Source organism: Chroicocephalus ridibundus, chromosome 4, assembly GCF_963924245.1.
Source record: "Chroicocephalus ridibundus chromosome 4, bChrRid1.1, whole genome shotgun sequence".
Classification (NCBI taxonomy): Eukaryota; Metazoa; Chordata; class Aves; order Charadriiformes; family Laridae; genus Chroicocephalus; species Chroicocephalus ridibundus.
This window is the reverse complement of record NC_086287.1, coordinates 20,828,746-20,844,073: the sequence shown is the minus strand read 5'-3', so window position 1 is coordinate 20,844,073 and position 15,328 is coordinate 20,828,746. Positions and strand designations below refer to the sequence as shown.

General features: G+C 51.7%; 1 protein-coding gene across 2 annotated transcripts in view; it reads left to right on the top strand.

Moving 5' to 3' along the window:
- The window catches only part of RASSF7 (Ras association domain family member 7), a 36,611-nt gene that overhangs the window by 2,783 nt on the left and 18,500 nt on the right, over positions 1-15,328 (top strand). Inside the window, exon 1 of one of the 2 annotated variants that reach the window (XM_063333978.1) lies at positions 14,483-14,555. The exons of the other annotated variant lie outside the window; for it this stretch is intronic. The gene's annotated coding sequence lies outside the window, so the exon portion shown is untranslated. Of the gene's footprint in view, positions 1-14,482; positions 14,556-15,328 lie in introns of those variants that run through there. 2 annotated transcript variants of the gene reach the window in all.

Here is a 15,328-nt window from a genome sequence, read left to right as displayed (position 1 = left end):
AGCGATGAGCTAGTGAACTCCCAGGTAATTGCACCTTACCAGGAGAGGTGCGTTGTCATGAGCGGCGTTTTAAAAGCAAAGCTGTGAGGTGTATAAAGGACAGTCATTGACTCCATATGACAGCGCTGAATCATGACCAGGAAATTATCACTTCTCCTTACCAAGAAAAATAACGCTTCATCTGTTTTCTTTCTTCTTGCTTTCTTGAAGAAGAGATACTCATGGTGAGACTCGTGTGCCTGTTGTCTGTTCCCCTTCCTTCTCTTCATACCCTTTAAACACTGTAGAGAAGTAGAGATGCTCTGCTGTGGGACACCTACAAGTGTCCCAAAAATGGGTCTTGAGGGTAGGAAAGAGAAAGACAGGCTCACTCACTGCCCCTATGAAGGCCCAGCATAGACCCAACCTCTGTCAGACACCACGGAGTCCTCATAGCAGAGGAACCCTGGCAAAGCACACTCACCAGAAGGCTTCACGTATGCTCAGATCTTCTTCATAGACACGAGCCCCAAGCAATCTTGGTTCCTAGGAGAGCAGACATCATTAATGAGGTTATTAGAGGGAGACCTTAATTTTACTTTTAATGAATGTGGGATCTGCAGGAGTTCGCGCGGTCACTCACTAGAGCCCCGTTGGCCCTTGGGCAAGATTTCCCAAGTCCCAGCCACCTCCGCGCACGTTTGAGCTCCTCAGGGTATTACTCAGCCTGAGCGTCCGTGGAGCTGGTTGTCCTCACCTAGCCCTCGCATCCGGGGCTGTCTCCAGCTCTGCATCACCCCAGTGCCTGCAGTCTCTAGCCGTGGCACTTTGTGTTTGTTTGTCCTGCATAACCATCAGTGAAGAAGACAAAATTGCTTTGCCCTCCCTGTTCATGGAGGAAAGGGCTGGAGACTCGATTCCTATAATTGCCACCCTCTCCTACCCCGGAAAGGAATAATCCCCAAAGCAATGGTGACACTAGAGTCCTCTAATGCTTCTGGAGTCTTTGTCAGCAGGTCCTGGAGGGCTTTGGGAAAGATGCTGTGTGCATTAGGTCTATTTAACAGCTGGGAGGGTGGAGGCAAAGCGGGGGGCAGAGCCTTGGCACACATTGCCAGCAGGAGCGCAAAAGGCAGGTTTAGGTAGGGGCCTTCCCAGCAGAGCCAAGGGGCTGATGGTGGTGCTCTCACCTTACCCAAGGGAGCAGCTCCTCAGGTGGGTCTGGTACTGGGAACGCTCGTTATCTGCTAGAGCCTTTTCATTTTGCCTTATAATTAAGAGACAAGGACGGGGAGTGTGTCCCTTCCCTCCGTTTTAATGAGCTTTCTCTCCCTGTGAGAGAAAAATTGCAGCGAAACCAGCAAAACAGTCTTCAGTACGAGATCGTTCCAGTGATGGGGAGAAAATAAGTAGTTTGTGGGCCCAGGACCACCCAGGAGAGGGGCTGCTCTTGGCTCAACAATGATTTAAGGGGTTTAGCAAGTCAGGAGTGCTGACGGTAAAGCTGCAGCAGGGTTATCAATATATTACGAATTTTGGGCAACTGGACCAGATAGTTCCAGGTACAGGCCGATACAAACAACAGTGCTGGTCCAGGCTGCTGTAGCTCCATCGACGTGCCTGGAGCTGCTCTACTGCTATGGTTAGCAATGGGAAAAGTGGCTTAAGCTGTTTTCATCCCCCAGCCTGATCCAAGCACTCGCTCCTCCACCTTCTCCTTTGTTGGCACGAGCGTTTCCCTGACTGCCTGACGCAGAGGCTCTGGTCTGGCAGAAAAAAAAAATAACCTTTTTCTCCCCTGGGTTTTTTCTATAGCTGGACCAGTCCTTGATCCAGTTCTCTGCTCTAAGACTAGCGCCAGCATGATGGAGGGGGCAGCACAGGCTGTCAGGTCACCACTGCCTGCTTTAACCAGTCCAAAGTATCAGCTGGGATGAGAGGTCACAGATGGATCCTTTCCCTTCCCTTTCCTGTGGTGCTGTTCAGGGAAGCACATGCTGACCATGGATTTACTAACCACTGCCAGATGTCTGAAATTACTTAGTTTAATCATTGGTCCAGGACCACTCGGTCCGGTGGCTGTGACCACAAGAGTACTGAGCTGAAGCAAATCCCTGGAAATCTGCTCTCTGGTACCAAGGTGAGCATCAGGCTTCACACCACCGTTTTTGAACCTGAAGGTGGTGAGGTACAGGCAAAGATCAGAGCGCGAGAGTCAACAGCAGGAGCTGCTGAGTGTTGATCCTGGCTCTACTGCCGACACTTTTTGTCCCGGGGCAAATTACTTAGCTTTCCTTTGCCCCGCTCCCCTTCCATCCCCTTTCCAAAACCTTTGTCACATGAGGGCTGGGGAGAAGCTTGCAAAACACCTGCCGAAGTGCTTTGAAGACGGAAAGCAGCATGCACAAATGATAAGTTGTATGGGCAATATAACAACCCTGGCTGTACATCTCCCAGGCTAAATGAGGCAGGAGAAGGGCTTAACTGGTGGGTGGCACCCACCTCCTAATTACAAGGCTTGTCTCTGGATCCCTTCAGTGCAAAGCATCCCCTTGGCTGAAAAACGGCTGACACGGTCACCCCTGAGCAGAGGTAGGGGAGGAAAAACTTGTCACACGGGTGAACCAGAGTGGACGGAAATTTCCTCTGGGAGGAAGGGGGTGTACAGTGAGCACCAACAGTGGGTTGGAGATGGTCTCCTGGACCACTTCCAGACCTACTGGTTCTACTGTGTCTTCTCTTGCTTCTTGTTTGATGAGCTCTTCCAAGTGATTGCTATATGGTCTTGAACGTCCCGTAGAATCTAAGAAAGTCCTTGCTGTAGCTGCCGTTAGACTCGATTTATCCTCTCTGACACCTTTTGGGGTGGAACTTCTGGTATTTTAGCACTTTCTTGGTCCCACACCAGTTTGTCAACTCAAAAAGCATCACAGCCCCAAAGTGTAAGATTGAAGAAGTAAATTCTTGGTATGCTTTGCTTTCTGAACCTTTGCAGCTTTTCTGGGTCACGCTTCTAACGTGTCTTCACAACAGCGGGAGTTAAAACCTGATGGTGCGTGTGTATGTGCTAAGAAAAGTGAGATATCCATGTAATCAGCTACTGGTGGGGCGACGAGAAACACAGCAGATGCCGTGAGGGCTCACGGATCTTCTCAGACGAGCCCCAGCCAGGTGTCTTGGTCCTCTTCCACAGCGCCTGTGGCTCTTTCCTCATCGATGCTTCTCGCATTTCACGCGCGCTTATGACCTTGCCCTGAATTCTCAGTTATTCTTGCGGGCGTAGCACCCTCTGAAGAGCACTTGGGATAAGTTTGCAGGTCTGGGCCCTTGTTTTGGCCAGGTTTTCCTGCACAGGCGGGGAAAGTGCATGTTCAGCAGCCGGGGACCAGGGAAAGTGGTTGGGATTCGCACCTCTGCCTTTGACGCTTTGTAGCTTGGGCAAAAATCAGCCGGGACCAGTTGCGTGAGGACGTGCAAGTACCTAAAGATGCAGGTTGGTGTCTGCGTGTTGTTTATTTTGCTTTTAGGCCGTCTCGGAGAATTCTGTTCTCCATTTGGGAAATAGGGAGAAGCGCCTTTTCCCCCTCCTTTTATTAGTCTTCTCCAGCCTGAAAGCTTCTGGGTTGGGAGATGTCCCCGTACGTGTGCGAGTGCGTGTCGCAGGCCCTGATCCGAGCTGGAGACTCGTACTGAATCACACAAACCCAGCTCGAACTGAGCAGCCTGAGATGCTCTTTAAGCCTTGCAGAGCTACATGTAGCGGAGGGTATTTTTTCCCCGCTGAGGGTTTGGTTCCCGCGGCGCCACGGGGAGAGGGGGATATCCGCACCACCTGGGTGTTCCCCCACCGCTCGCCGGGGCCAAGCAGCACCCGTTCGCCACCGGTGCTTCGCCTTGGAAAGCCCCGAGGGGTGCCAGATCTATCTGCCGCCTAGTTTCTCTCCTAGTCTGCATGTAACAGCCTGGGAGATTATTGTCCCCACCCATCCCACTTGCCAGACAGATGTTAGAGACGATGATGGATATATCTGCTCTCAGATTAAAAAGCTGTTTAAAATGCAGCCCCAGCCAGCTGTGGCCCTCTGCCCTGTTAACTTGCAAGCGCTCTCTTGAAGAAATCCTCTTTTTTTAACTCACCCCTACCCTTTCCTACAGTCTTCTGCTGCTTTCTGCCTGGCAAAGCCCCAGCAGCAGCCCCCGAGCAACGTGGCACGTGTAGTGGAAACGACTTCGGCTGAATGGGATGCTTTTGCAGGGAGCCCAGGTGCTGTATGCAGTACAGTGAGGAGGAGAAGACGCCTCCGGATGGAAGTTAGAGATCTCCGCCTCTTCCCCCTCCCTTTTTTTCTCCTGTATCCAGCAATTCAGTGGTTGTGTCAGCATAACTCGGCAGCGTGGGGACAGGGAGGAGCTGGAGCCTCTGTAGCATCAAGGAAAAGCCTCACTTTTCTCTCGGTTGCCTGTTGCAGGCACCTATTTACATCTTCTGGTTATAGAGGGAGGAAAGGAACTGCATGGGGAGGATGCCATAGGACAACCCCTTCACGGGGAGGGTGGACGCTTTCCCCTCTGCAGTGGGCATTTGTGTACCAGCTTGCCCTCTCCCAATGTCTCTGCATGGGCAAGCTCTCCCTTGGCATGGATTCTCCTGCCTTTCCCCAGGGAGCCTGGGACCTAACCATCCCTGGGCTGCCTTTCCAGGGCTTTTCATCCTGCCAGAGGCCGTAACAGCATGGGCTGTGGTGCAGGTCTCATTCCTTCCCTGGGTTTGCCCTGCAACAGTGGCAGCAGGGTCCCTGCAGTCAGACTAAAGGCTGTTGTTGGCTGCCCTTTTGCCAAGCTGGATTTAAAAGTCTAAGAGCGACAACGCTCAAAAAAAATACCTCCTCCCTTAGTAGGAGATCTGGGAGAGAAATTCTGGCTTGGAGCTGATGTTGCCTTGGGACAGGGATGCTGGGATGGCAGCATTAGTGGGAGATGGCTGTATCTGTGTTACTTGCAGTGGTGGAGGGGAAATCCCTAACCCAGAAAAGCAATATATAAATACTATGTGTTCAATAGACAGATAAAGCATTACTTCTACCAGCACTGTAAATTAAGCCATTTCTCCCCACCCCCTCCTAGATTTTACCAGCCTAAACTGGAATTTTCTGTTCAATATTTTTTTTTCCCTACTAAGACTTGAAGGAACTATATTTTCAAGCAGCCGGTGACTTCTGTTTTCTAAAAATCTCAATTTTCCCCTGAAGTCAGCTCAGAACACCTGTCTCTTGGAAAAGCAGGCCCCTTTAAGATGGCTCAGGCTGCTTTGAATCACTAATTGCTTCTGAATAGGCAGGCCAAATGTTTTATCACTTCAAACTCTCATAGCAATGCAAATCTATACAGCTGAGAAGCCTCTTTCCATGCATGGGGGTGATGGGTATAGATAAGGATTAAAAATGGAAACAAATTCAGCCCGGGGGGTCCTCTTTGTTCCTCCCTGCCCTCAGTGGGGTTGCCAGGGCTACGTTTGTTCCCCTGCATCTTTTTTTTGGATGGGAGCCAGAGCCCCTTGAATGCAAAGGCAAGAGGTGCAGCGGCTGGAGAGAGCTGGATGAGGTCCTCGGTACATACATATTTCATTGCCCGTGCCCGGCTCTGTATTGTCTGCTCTCTCCGGTTTCACAAAGGTGGTGTTTTCTAAAACTCCCCCTTCTTGAGGGCGATGCGCTCCAGGCTTCGTCCAGTCTGAAGTTTCTGCCTGTTGTGTTGTTTTCCACTTTTCTCTGAATGCCAGGCAGGCATATTTCCCATGCCATGGTGGGAAGAGGGGCGATGCTCGGTAGGAAAAGCAGGACCTGCCGGAGAGCTGTTCGGAGGTGCCAACATCTGCCATGGCATGTCCTTCTCGGGGCTGTTGCGTGTGTTTTGGGACTGTGCTGGCTCACACAAGCTGCAGGAGGTGAGCAGCACTTTGCAGAGCCTCATCAGTGCTGGGTTTCCCCTGACTTCTTTAACCTACCCGCAGCCTGAGGGCAAATCTTGACTACTAAGAGGCGGAAACTCTCGGTGAGCAAGGGCAGCCTAAATCCTGCGTTTTGCTTAGATCACCTGTTATTAGAGCTGCTTGCCGTGTGCTGAGTACTGCTGCGCTCGAAAATTGCCGAGAGCTCAGCGTTATGGAAGCGAAAGACAATTTACTGACTTTCCAATAGAAAGGAAGATACATGCTGAATGTGCATCTGTTGGATGATATTTCTATTTCAGGCGTGCTGCTAACATACAAATGGAAAAGCAACTTTGCATGATTTATGTAGTTACTAGAAAACCTTGGGTTAAGAATACAGCGATACTTTGTGGGCATCGGGTACTATTTATTCTTAGCATAGTAGGTAATAAAATCTGTTTTCTCTCTGGCTTTCCAAGTGAATTCCAGTTGGCTGAGATACATTACCTAACCTACTCAAGTACTCCGGCCATGGAGAGCAAATAAAGTCATCTGACAAACAAAATCGTCGTGTAAAATCAATAGCTAATAAAAAGAATCAGTCCCTTGATTAGTCCCTTAATTTATCTTTAAAATTAAAAGACAAACTGCAAAATTTTGTCAAAGAGGGGAAAAAAAAAATCTGCTCCTCTTTATTTAGGCATTATTCTTTCTGTGTTTCAGGTGCATATAGGAACTACTTAGGACTTGAAATAGCTAAGGATAACAATTGTTATCCTGCAAGGATTTAAGTCTTTAGTGATGAGCTCCAGCTCAGGTGTAACTGTCTTGCTGAACTGGGCTCTTCATGCATAACCGTGGTCTTCCTAGCTAGGGAAAAAAAAGAAAAAGAAAAAAAAAAAAAAGAAGAAAGAAGATGGTTTTGAGCATAAAAATAATACAGGACAATTAGAAACTAGAGAACTTGCCTGTCCTTTGCAGGCTTGTTTATAGAGGTGGTCTTGGATGTCCAAGTCAGTACCCAAAGCAATTTGGGCTTGGGACCCTCCTTGTTTCTGCCCAAGGTCCCCACCTGGGTCCTGCCAAGGCAGAGAGCTGGTGCAGGACTGTGCTGTGCTCTGACACGGGGCACCACCAACGCAGCAGAGCGAGGCCAACAGCGAGGACCTCTGGTTTTGGTGGTGTGAGAGGAATGGGAGGCTGGAGACGTGGGGCAGGCTGGCTGTAACATGGGGGTTTCCGAGAGCGCAGGCTGGCAGGTGGCTTCTGAGGCATGGTGTTGGAAAAGCAATTTGGGGTCAATGGGAAAGGCATGGGTAGAGAGCAGGAAAAGGTGTCCCAAAGGGTGGAAGTCACGCTCCTCCCCAGGCTCCGGTGCCCTCCCAGTGTGAAACTGGGAGCCCGGGCAGGGAAGGAGGGGGAAAGGCTGCAGCCAGAACCGGAAAAACCTGCTCGCGCCCAGGCCGGGATTCACATTACTCACACTGGTTTAAAGCAGGTCACGTTTGCTTTGGTTTCAAGGCAGAGATGGCCAAACTGCCAAAAGACTGTTTTCAGCCCAGCTTAGAGCGGGTCCCTGGTCCCGCGCGCCTGTTCGCTGTGTCGCTGCCCCCGTCCTCCCCTAACCCATCGCCAGGGCAAGGTCTTGCCAGAGGGTTAAGTCTTTCTAAGCAAAGGCTGGGCTAGGGGCACGCACCCGGGCATGTTCCCCAGCCTGTCTGAGGGGTGGTAACCGCGAGCAGCAGGACCGCGTCCAGGCACTCGCACCTCCTGACCTGCAGCTGGCTTTGAAGAAGCTGCCCCAGCAAGTTTGCTGGTTGACACTGGACAGGAGTCGGCCTCTGGGGATGCTCCCCATTGCAAAGGAAGAGTCTTCTGCCTCCCCCAGATGCCGTCGCAGGTGAGAAGCTCATGGCAGGTGGTGCCAAGTTGAAGCTGCCCCGTTGCAGGTCTCATCCGCGCTAGCGCTGGGGGTGGCTGCACCACGCTTCTCCTTCCCACCAGAAGCTGGGCCAGATGGGTCAGCCCCGTATGATTTATGGGGTTATTATAGTCAAATGGGTGTGAGTAGCGGGGGTGAAACCACGCTCTTGTTGAGAAGAAGGAGGAAAAAAGAAACTAACAGAGTTAGAAATCAGATTATCAGAGGCTAATGGCTGTATCTGCTTATTAGACAGCAATAACAATAATTTACCTTCAAATCGCAATAATTCATCATGACGCTTTGCACCTACCTCATGAATCCCCACTGCTTATCTCACCCCTCTTCTTTCGGGGATCTGAAAGCAACTTCATAAACATTAATTAATTATTCTCCACACCCCTGCAAGCAAAGTAAACATCACTTCCCCATTTTGCAGCCGGGGAAGCTGAGCTCACCTAAGGAGATAATAACTGAGCAGGGATGCAGGAGCCCAGAGAGCAGGTTCCTATCCCGGCTTCTACCACAAGCACCTTTCTGCAGAGGGCTCTGCAGCGTGGGTGTTGGGGACATACTCCAGGGTAATTCAGGCCCTCAGCCATGCGCATTTCTGTGTTTACCCCCGTTTGTTTTCAGGTGTCAGGAAAGGTGTAAAAAAGGCAAGGCCTTCTCCTGCCTTGGAGATGACTGCAACGACAGGTGCTCATCACTATCTCACCACCTTTTAGCCTCCACCACAGGGACCAGGCACCTGCCAGTGTGAAGCACCTGTCATTATTCACAGTAGGACTCTCCCTTTTTTAATGACTACTTTAATGACCCTGATCTGTCGGTGTGACTGTGGTTAATCCCACAACTCTAAGAACTGGTACTTTTCCTCTCCTGCCTCCTCACACCTCACTTTGCATCCTAACCTGATGCTCCGGCACCGGGATGAGCTGGTGGGACTTGTGCAAAGCAGAAGGCACCAACCCCTGTCCTGGCTTGGAAATCAGGTTGATGTGAGTAACAGGGTACGACAGTAATGAATCGGGGCATCCATCTCCAACCTCTTGCCTTGGGGAGGTGACACACATAGTGCCATCCAAAACCAAGAGGCTTGAAGTTAAACCTGTGCTCAGGTGCTTTGGTGGATCTTGGTCCTTGAGGAAGAGGAACTCTGGCACTGTGCATGTGTGACAAAGATGTAAATTAAGGGGAGGATGTCCTCTGAAAATAATGAGCCTTGGCAGCAGAGGGGAGGACAAGACACTGAAGTCCGTGCAAGGCCAGCAGTAGCCTGTTGGGAGGGGATTTATATTCTTTTTTCAGAAACCAACAGTTGACTTTTGGAAGCCAAGTGGATGCCAACATCAGAGCGGGAGGAGGGTTGTGTTTCACAGACAAGTCACGGTGGATTAAATGTAAATGAATCTGCGGCTTGATGGACAAATAGGATCAGTGCCGGGAACCCCAGCTCCTGGTGGGGGATGGATTAGTAACGGGTAACGGTGCGTTTGCACGCGGGGAGGGAATGAATGGCAGGGCAGGGAGGTTTCCAGCATTGCCTTGCCCGTAGCACTGCAAGAAAGAGACATCTCCAGGCTCAAAGAAGAGAGGTCAAGCTTAGCTAAACACCAGCTTGGTCCCCCATCAGAGAATCGCTGAGGCATGAAGAAAAACTTTAACAGCTGCAACGCTGCTTTTGAACCTCCTAGTAAAAGGGAGGGTCAGGAGGTCAAAACTTTCAATGCCTCTGGGAAGGAGAGGACTTTTCCCGGCAAGCCTTTGAAAAACCCGAACTAAATTAGCATGACCACACTGCTAAATGCTTGGGAAACCCTGACGGCTCGGGTCACAGGCTCCCCCAGCAGCAGAGTGGCAAAGAGCTGTTGCATTCCCATACTCAACGGCCATAATTAATGGAGCTATTTCCTAGGCGAAAGGCAGATCTTGAGAATCCTACGCAGCACCTGGATGGAAAATAAAAGCCTGTGGGATGTGCCCTGGGCATCCTTTCTCCTCCTGACACCATTGCCCTTTCCCCGTTCTATTTGTCCCATTTTCTCTTTCTTCACTTCCATCCACCGTTGTTTCAGCTGTTTCTTCCTCCCCTGTTCCTGGTGTTGCACGGCTCAACGCGCTGTTGAAGTGGGGAATGGCGATGAAGCTGTAATGACCCAGCCATACACTCCCCTGGGGACACTGGATGGGAACGCAGGAGCTCCAACCTAATTACATCCCTTTTTTTCTACCTTTTATTGCAAAAGGGGCAAGGGAGATCCCCGCTGCGCATTTTGAGTTCTTCACTTCCACTTTGAAGGTAGATTTTACTGGTTTGGGCCTTTTGCAAGAGCCGGCTCGTTCTAGCAAAGAGCCGGCAATGCAGGTTTCTGGAGGATGTAGGGATCTGTGATTTCTGCCTCTGACCCCATTGTGGGTTTTTACGGTGCTGCCTTTCCACTTGGCTCCCATTTGTCTGCACCATGAGTTTCCTGGGCGCCACTCTTCACAAGACCCTTTGCAGGTCATCTCCCTTCACAGCCCCCACCACCATAGGTGTGGAAAGCAGATAGGCACACGCAGACATTGCAGCTGCCCTTAGTGTTTTCGGAAAAGTGCTGTATGCCTACGAGCTGCAATCCAAATACATAAGAAGACCAATACAGCCAAAGTTTACTGTCTGGGGCTGCAATCCTGCAGGCTGCTGTTGAGCATCCCTATTCCTATTGCAGCCACAGGAGACAAGTCCTCAGCAACTTTTGCGGGCTTGCTGCAGAAGCAGAATGAATGCTTCATTGAATAAAGCAGGAGGACGGGAAATATATCAAGTTTCCAAAGTCGGAAGGCCTGCCCTTGAAGGAGAATGGCTAGTCTTCCCACCAGACCAAGGTCTTCCCACCAGACCAAGGTCTCTCCTTTCTGCAAGCCCAAACCCAAGCAGGGCTGTGGGTGGGAATGGTGGGGTATGGTCCATGGTACACTGGCAGTAAGCTACTGCAGTGGCTCTGCGGTACGGAGCCCCAATTCAGCTTTCCTGCGATGCTGCAGCATCTTTTCTTTCTTGTGTCTCTTGTTGTCCTAGAAACAGAGGAAAAAATTCTTCCAGACAAGCCCTTTTGTTACGCTCAAGGCAGCATCTTCTGTCTCTTAGCAAAACAGTGTACGGTTGCGTAATAAAACCCTTGCCAGAAAAACAACGGTGGGTTCAAAACCTTCCCAAGAAACATGGAAAAACTTCGCACCCTCCAAACTTTCCCGAAGTCCCATGAGTGCCGAATGGGTGAACAGGCACCCTGCTGAGCAACAGGAGGCAGTACTCCTGTATATATACTCTCTTTATATATATAAAATATATATTTATACATTTGTAATTATATGTATTATTTATGTATTTATATATATATAGATAGATTGCCACTTCTGGCTTTGAGTTACAGCTCTTGAGGTAGGAGGGGTCTGCTGGAAGAGGAAGTCGACGTTTCGGTCGGTAACGGCCACGTTTCTCTCCCAGTGGCAGGGCTCCCCTGGAAATGCCGGGGCTGTGGGGACGGTTGTCTTTACTTGAGAGGGAAGCTGGCCTTCTAGGGCAAGCGTGCCCTTCTGTGGGCTGAGCCAGGCGAGGGATGCGCTGGGTAATTTCTCTGTGGCACGTGAAATGTCGCGGCTGCGTCAGGAAAGGAGGTGACTGACATATCTCCTGAGGCTGGCAGGGTCCAGTGGCACATTCCCAAGATCTCAAGCAGGCCACGCTAAGGGGAGAAGGAGAGGAAAGCACCATAGGGCCCATGCAGCCCTTGTCCCCCAGCAGTGCCTGGTGGGAGACGGTAAATTAACAGATGACCTTCAGGCCGGCCAAAAAGTTTGATAGCCATGATGCTGACCGCATCCATCTCCACTGTGGAGACCAGTGGATGTTGGGCACCTCTGAAAATCTTTCTCACTCTTTCCTTTTGGAGACAGGCTTGAAAAAGAAACTTCCCTCTACTCTGCTCTCCCAACAACAGCTCAGAGGGCTTTGGCTTTCAGCACAAAGAAAAAACCCAACAGCTCTGCAGATTCCAGTCCCTCAAATACCTATTTCCCCTCATCCCCCACCCTGACCATGCAGTGCCATGTTGTAGCACGGGCTAACACTACTGTGCTTGAGCTGGCTTGGGTGGCCGTCTCAGTGGACATGAGCTCTGTTAAGAGAGGCTATAGCTGGTCACCAAATGGTGACCTGCTGGTAGCGCATGGTACTCAAGAGGGGTTTTTTTTTGTGCAAACATATTCTGTACCTTAAGAAGCCTCAGAGCAAGGAGTCGTCTTGTTGCACTCCTGAGCACATCAGCAAGACAGCATCATCTTCTTTGGAGAAACTCAGATAGGGTTTCTATCTCATCTGCAGTAGGGAGGTGGCTGGAGAGACCAAAGGACCTGCTTGGTTATAATTCAACTGCTCAAGATGCTGAGATAGCTCCGCTCTCCTCCCGAAAGCAGCTTAGCTGCTCGGTGTACAAGGAGCATGCGAGTCTTCAAGACTTTAAGACGCATCTTTAGAAAACCCAGCGAGGAACCAGCAAGCACAACCCCAGAAATCAACTCGCTTGCTATTCCTGCGTCAGTCCCTGAAGATGACCTCGGCACCACAGGAGCTTTTGAGCTTCAGGAATAAATCTGGAGGTGGGCTGAGGCACAGCGAGGATTGGAGGAGGTGGTCCGTGAGTAGCTGGTCTGGAAGAGCTCACCAGTATGAAACTATCCCCTGAACACTTTCATCCATCTCGGTTGATGCAAGGTGTGGAGAAGCCTTTGTAAGGCAGGGGATCAAGGGATCACACAGATCTGCGGCTGCAGAGTTAGAAGTTTATTTATTTTTCGCAGTAATAGCTTTACAAGTAAAGAGAGATTTCCAATCTTTTTTACAAGCTGCTAAAGGTAGAAAGATTTAAAACTCAAAATCTTTTTATTAAAAGAAAGACAAGTGTCCTCACTAGTGTCAGATGAACCTCTGCTCAGTTTTTGTCTGATTAGGATCTCAGAAGAGTATCCAAGCTAATAAATAAGATATGTATCTCCTGAGAACAGCTTTTGTTGTTTTCTTATATAGATCTTTGTTCCTCCTGAGCTGTAAGGTCTCCAGGGCATGGCCCATGTTACGGAGCGCCAGATGTATTATCTGATTTTAGGAGATCATAATTATGAGGAATATGTCAGAACAACAGAAAACTTCATTTAAAAACCCAATTAAAGCTGCCGAGTGACAGCTACGTACTTGTGTGTTGCATCACCTCCTAATCCCAGCAGCTCAGATGCAGAGAAACGAGTAGTTAAGGATGTTGCAAACCTGACAAAGTCCAGATGAGATGGGGATTTTTCTGACTATAACTAAAAATTAACACACGTTAATTGTGGTGGAGCAGCAGCCCTCAGTTCTGTTTTAGAGCAGCCACCTGGGGACCCATGGTCTGTTGGGTGGGTTATCCTTTCTCTTGAGCGGTAGGACATTTCACAAGAGCTTCTGAATAAAGAAATAGAAAGGTAACTGCAGGTCTGCCCCACTGCGGGAGATGCTTGGCTCTGGGGTTGCAGCAGCACAGGCATGGCTGGAGCACCCTCACCAGTGGAGACCACCAGGATGGGACGCTGAAGCTGGTGCCACCACAGCTGTCCTCGTTGCTTGGTGGGCCATGGAGGAAGGGCATTGCCATGCAAGGTTGCGCAGGGGGCCTTCAGGTGGGTTTTTTGGGAGCTAGGATGGGAAAAGCAGGCGGAGGGAGGAGGTGAGGAGTTTCCAAAGCCTCCGGCATGGCAGCAGGCACCTGCTTCTTCCCAAACCGGCTGAACCTGTCTCCCTCCCGTCGCCTCTCTGCGGTTTTAGGGTGTTTGAGGCCCCCGGCCGGCTGAAGGGCACGGGGTGTGGGGGGCGCACCCACATCCTGGGCCAGGCCAAGCTCTTCCTCTCCAAAAAGGGGTTGTTTGCTCCATCCCTCTTGGGGACCCACCCGGGCAGGTGGAGCTCCGGGCCCTGCCATCGGATGGTCACGGGCTGTTAGGTACTGCTGAGCGCTTCCAGACGGAAGGAGCCCGCTCACATGGCCCCGGGAGCCAGGAGCCGGGGACAGAGAAGTGCAGGGCGGTTTTGGTTGTTTGTTTTTACAAAAAGGGAGAATTTAAGACTTCTTTTAAAAAACCTGATAATGATTTAAGACTATTTAAAGAAAAAAAAAAAAGAGAATTTAAAATCTTTTTTTAAAATAAAAGGAGAGTTTAATACTTTTTATAAAAGTGTTTTTGTTTTAAGACTGTGGGGTTTTTAAAGGAGAATTTAAGACTTTATGGGGAAAAAAAAAGGAGAATTTAAGAGTTATTTAAAAAAAAAACAACAAACAAACAGGAGAATTTAAGACTTTTTTTTTAAAAAGGAGAATTTGAGACTTCTTTTTTTAAAACAAAACAAAACAAAACAAAACAAGGAAACTGCAAGACTTTGCGGCGCTGGGCGGGGAGGGGGGGGCGGTGCTCACCTGCCCGGGGGCGGGGGCTCCGGGGGGGGGGGGGGCGGTGCTCCGAGGGGGGCGGGGGGGGTGCCGGGGGCGGGGCGGGGCGGCGGGGCTGCAGGTCGCCGCGGCTCCGCGCTGCGGAGCGGAGCGGCGCGGCGGGAGCGGACTGGAGCGGAGCGGCCGCCGCCGCGGGGAAGAGGAGCCGAGCCGAGCCGAGCCGAGCCGAGCCGAGCCCGGGCCGCTGTGGCCGCGCCGGCGGCAGGTGAGTGCGCGCCGGTGCCGTGGGGCCGGGCCGGGCCGGGCCGGGCCGGGCCTCCCGGCGAGGGGCCGCCGCCGCTTGGCAGCACCGCGGCGCGGCCCTGCCCGCAGCCGGGCCGGCACCCCCGGGAGCAGCCGCGGGGAGGGGGGTGGTGGGGCTGCTGGCCCCGGTCTCCCCGGAGCGAGCCGCCCCCGGGGCAGCCGGCGCCTGGCGGGGCCCACCGGCAGCGGGGGAGACCCCCGTGGTTTCGGGGTGCGAAGCGCAACGACCCTCACGGGCGGCGGGGAGGTGACTTGGGGGCACCGCGCCTGCAGAAAACTCGAATTCCGTAAGGAGAGCTCGGGCTGGGATGAGTGGGAGCGGCGCTCGGCACCGGCAAGACCCCGGGCCCCTTTGCCACCTGCCCGGCGCCGCGCTGGTCGTGTCCCGGTTGGTCGAGCGCTGGGTGGCTTTGCCTCCCACCTGCCCGGGCCACCGGCAGCTGGCACCGGCGTCCCCAGCAGCTCCTGCCGCCAGCGTGGCCCACTGGAAGGAGCTGCATCGCGGTCCCACTTTAACACTGGAAACGCTGGGCAGAGCCCACGGCGGAGGGGCAGCCGAGGTGGTGTGGGGTCTCGGCTGCCCATGCCAGCGGCCTCCCGTGGTGGTGTGCATCCACGGGGCAAAGCTGGCTGTCCTTCCTCCCCTCGGAGATGTCTCCGGCTCCCCGAGGAGAGGGGTGAAATTCCTCGATAAGAGCCTGGCTCCTCGCTGCATACTTCTGATGCCTTCTGCAA